A 4,598-nucleotide genomic window follows, 5' to 3' on the forward strand; every position below is an offset into this window, starting at 1 on the left:
TATATATATATGTTGACACCATCAGCATGTTGTGACATTGTAGCATAAGGCAGATAATCTGTGAAAAATCAAGCTCCTCTGCCTTCTCCCAATGTTAATTTAAAACAACCAATCAGACGCAGGAGGCGGGGTTTAGTGCTGTCAATCACAATCTCGTGTTGCGCTGCTCATCTTCTCTCCCATTTGCTCTGTGCTAAGCTGCAATTAGCATAGCTTTTTTGTTGATGCTCAGTCTAGTTAGCATAGCCACCACTGACAGCAGATAAATGGACCTTACCAAGCTCCGCCCAGAAACGGTAAGGTCCATGGTTTTCCTTATTGATTGTCAGCACAAAGACCCGCCTGTCTCTGATTGGTTGTTTTTGGTCAGTAGCTGTAATTTTTTTCAGGAAGTGGAGTAGGTTGATCTTTTCATAGATTCTGTCTCACATTAAACAAATATGTAAAAGACATATTCTTTATTCTTTTAACATTGCAAAATTGTGTCTTTTCCACATCAGCGGCGTACCAACAAAATTTTTGCGCACATTTGTGCGATGTGGCATGGTGTGGGATCAATCATTTTGAACGTAAACGTAAACGTATAGGAGATGATTGTTGATTTCAAGAAAACAAGGTCAAAGGTCAAACCCTACTTCCATCATGGGAGAAGTGGAGGTGGTTGTGTAACCCAGTGTCAAAAACACAGGTAAAAAATAAATACATGTTGATTTAATATCTTCTATGAGATTAAAAAGTATAAATAGATTTCACGTCTTATTCTACAATAAGAGTTAAAAAGTAATACAAATAAGTTCATAGATATGTTCGTAAATATAGATAAAACGAGCTAAAAATCTTTAAAAACTGTGAAATATGCCTTTAGTGAGTGCTTTTAGTGGCGGATTAAACAACCAATAGCTGGCACAGTCTGATTTCACATCAGCCAATAAGGTGATTGTCCCGCCCTTTAAAATGCGTTACTGAGATTTTGCTCAGATTGCGTCAGACACGCTTGAGAGCTCAAAGTTGACGGTTGCTGAAGAATCTTGGAAATCGGTAGGAAAAACGATGTTAAAATAGTTCTGCCAAATACACGATTCAGAATAGTAAATTGTTTTTTATTTAATCTCAGAAAGCTTCCGTTGTGAGCGGCTGAAGCCCGGGAAAATCCCCTGTAGCGTCGTGTAGCATTGGAGCTACACGATGCTACAGGGGAGCATTGGAGCTAACTGCACGCGCTCGGCAGTTAGCTCAGTAAATTCACTGAAAATTGGTTAAAATCCCTAGAAACTGATCAAATTTAATAAAAATAAAATTGTATTGCAAGATTTTTTTATTATTATTGTGTATATTGTATTTTTTCTATGTAATTGCACTTATTTTTCTATTAGCACATGTTCTAATATTTCAACGGTCAATATATTTCATTCGCTCTTTTTGTGATGTGAAGCACTTTGAAATGTGAAATGTGCTCCACAAATAGACTTTTGATTGTTCAAGCCATTTTTTACTGTGTTTTCTGTTTTGATTCATTCTTTGTTTTTTGTTTGTTTGGTTTTATTTTTTTATTTTGTTCTTCTTTTAGCCCCATTGTTTTGGTTCCTGGCGGGATTTTTCTCTTCCAGATAGTAGACATTGGAGCAACACCATGCCTGGATCACATGAGTAAGTACTTTCTGCATGACTCTGTGGCCCTGTGAAGAGGCCTGCCCAGTCCGTGTTGGAATAAAGTGTAGGAAGTTTCAGATTGAACCTTTTCGAACCCAAAGTAATGGCAACTTATTTTTTCCATACATTTTTATTAATGCATACCTCTCGTGATGTACGTCAGTTTTTAAAGCCCTTGTCATTTACTTTTTCTCTTGTGCTTTTTTCTTTCTCTCTTTCGTTTTGCTGCCATGGACTGCAGAAGAGCCGACCACCATGTGGTGTATTGGCCGTTATGCCAGAACCCACAAAAATATATCTGAACTCATCTGGCCAACCAGTGCATGACAGGTGAACCCAAGGCAGCCTGAAAGAAGTAGCTTGCTGCAACCAAGGACTCAGTGAAAAGGTGGACACTAAAAGGCCGTCGGTGGGATTACCGTCAGCTCTGCAGGTGAAGCCCAGATGCCACGGGCAGGTACGGTCTTCTCCAACAACTACAGGAAGACGAGTTCATACATAGTTCTGAACCCGCCAGATGATGATGAGCTGTCGAGATTGAGGAGGGAGGCAGCAGCTGCAGCAGTTGCCCACAAACCTGCCCGCTCCTCCGGGCAGAGGAGCCAATAGTGTAAGAGTCGTCGTCCCAGTCAAAAAGCGAGGATGAAGAGCAATTGGGAAGCTCGCAGAGGTGAGTCCCTCACAAGCGATGGCGATATTGTCTCTCCAATTACAGGAGAGACAATCCTGTAATTGTCTCTCGCAATCTTTGTTCTGGGCTGTCGTTGTGATGTTTTTGTTGTGCGTTTTGTCTGTGACAGCTCCAGGACTCAGCAGGGGGCCTGCAAGTCCATAAAGGAGATGGGACTGTACAAGAAAGCGGCCTCTGACAACCCCCTTCTCCAGCACTACAAGGCCCACTTGAAAGACAAATTAAAAATGACAAACGCCAAGCAAGAGGTAAATATTCATGGCTAACTTTGGCATGACTTGTTGTCGTCGGGCATTGCGGCAGGCCATTTAAGGCTGCTGTGCACAGAGATTCCCTCTGCCTCCAACATTTTGTGTGTCTGTTGTCTGTGTGCTCACATCCGTCCTCCCCCAGATGGCAATCGTGTGTTGATGGCTGAAGTTCCTGGTTCCAGTTGCCGCTCAGGTGACGGCAGGGTTTAAGAAAGAACAGAAGACAGGGGAGTATGTGAAGAAGCTGAAGGTGGCCAAGCTGAGGATGGCCACTATCAGCCAGGCGTTGGCCAGCATGGTGTGTTTCACCAAGTTCTTTGCCAAAGGGCAGTGGAGAAGCAAGGAGACTTAGTATGCGATGCTTTCACCCAGGCACTCAGGTTCGCCATCAAGACACTCAGGAGCAAGGACAAACGGAGCAAAAGGCAAGTGAGTGAAAAGCTCCAGACTAACGACTTAATGTCAGTCTGGAGCTATCGTAGGGCCCGAGAAACCAAAACCGGAGTTTCTCGCCCTGTCCAGAGACAAGAGGCTGCTTTGAGAGAGCAGCTATAATTCAGCTGAAAAAAGATTTTGCCATCTATAAGAAATACAGAGCAAACTGGACTAGAGGAAGCTAAGATCCTTCAAGGTTTGCACCAAGATGCTGCAGATCTTCTATAAATCTGTTGCTGAGAGCGTCATTTCTTCTGCTGGGGCAGCAGCATCAGAGCCAAGGACCTAAAAAGGCTCGACAGCCTGATAAAGAAGACGGGTTCTGTTCTGGTTCTGTGGAACCTCTGCAGATGATTATGCAAAGAAGGATTTTTCATAAAATCAAGAAAATTATGGACAACCCTGACCGTCGTCTTCATGAGACTGTCTTAGGAAGGCAGAGCATCTTCAGCCAGAGGCTTCTTCAGATTTACTGTAATACAGACTGCTGCAGGAGACCTTTCCCGCCAACAGCCATTACAGTCTATAATAACTCTTTGAAGAATCTAAATGAATGAGTTACAACAACATTTAATTTCCCTTTGGGATTAATAAGGTATTTTTGAATTTGTAATGAAAACACAGCTACTGTTGCAGAGGTTCAGACTGTATTTAGAGCAAAACTCTCCATCTGTACTGAGGCTCAGCAGCCTGGCCCTGCCTGTGCATCGAGACGGCCTTCAGAGGGCTCCTGTAATTGGAGAGACAAAGAAAGGAGAGCTGGCAAGGTTTTAACAATCCCACGTCAGCAAGGCTCCATCAGCCGTGAAACAAAAAGAAGCCGGTGATTCATCCGGCAGAAGAAGGGTGGAGAGGTGGGGGGAAGGCAGCAAGGAATTATCCAGAAAGGTCATCCTCAATTTCTGTCCAGAAATGATCTTTTCCCACTATGTAATAAACATTTATCTGAACCCTTTATTGGCTTTATTAGATCTGACAGTTTAGTTAAGCCGTTTCCATCCGCTGCCGCCGCGGGTCGTGACAGTTAACGTTGCGCAGAAAGTTCCATTGCTGAGGTTTGGATTTAGTGTGGGGGGGCGGAGGACGGCGGGTCTGGGCCGGGTCTCATTACCACTGTGAAACGAAAGGCTCTGCAGACGTGCTCGTCCACATTTAGACGCCCATAAATATCCCTTCAGCACAGAGCAGAGCAGACGCCCGAGCAGGTTGGACATTGTGTTTAATGTGAGCATCTGAATGTCAGCTGAAAGTGAAGCTCTCTGCCTGCACCAAAGAACTTCTACAGGATGTTGGGTTCTGGTCCGTTTGGGCTAGTTTAGTGGAAGTTACCTCTGCAACGTTGAAACTCTGGTCTAGTTTTGGGCTGCAAGGCCTGAACCCAAATTGAACAGTTCTGACACCTTTAACCTCACATGGTTTAAGGACCAAAACAGACTGATAAGTGTCCATATTCCTGAACACTTCAAATCACTCCTTAAAACTCATTTTTATTCTTTGGCGTTTACATAACACTGACATTGTAATTGACCTGTCCCGTGTGTCTGTTTAATTTACTGTGTTTTATTCTTGTT

At 43.5% G+C, this 4,598-nt stretch overlaps 1 long non-coding RNA gene across 2 annotated transcripts; it reads left to right on the forward strand.

Moving 5' to 3' along the window:
• The first annotated feature begins 921 nt into the window (after window positions 1–921).
• LOC103469813 (uncharacterized) lies at window positions 922–3,982 on the forward strand. 2 transcript variants are annotated; one of them, XR_534405.2, is made up of 5 exons: window positions 922–1,038; window positions 1,568–1,750; window positions 1,892–2,320; window positions 2,451–2,589; window positions 2,735–3,982. It is a non-coding gene; the product is annotated as an uncharacterized LOC103469813 (long non-coding RNA). The 2 variants fall into 2 exon arrangements; XR_534404.2 differs by having other exon boundaries at window positions 1,568–1,647.
• Window positions 3,983–4,598: the final 616 nt, after the last annotated feature.

This window comes from Poecilia reticulata, linkage group LG9, assembly GCF_000633615.1.
Source record: "Poecilia reticulata strain Guanapo linkage group LG9, Guppy_female_1.0+MT, whole genome shotgun sequence".
Classification (NCBI taxonomy): Eukaryota; Metazoa; Chordata; class Actinopteri; order Cyprinodontiformes; family Poeciliidae; genus Poecilia; species Poecilia reticulata.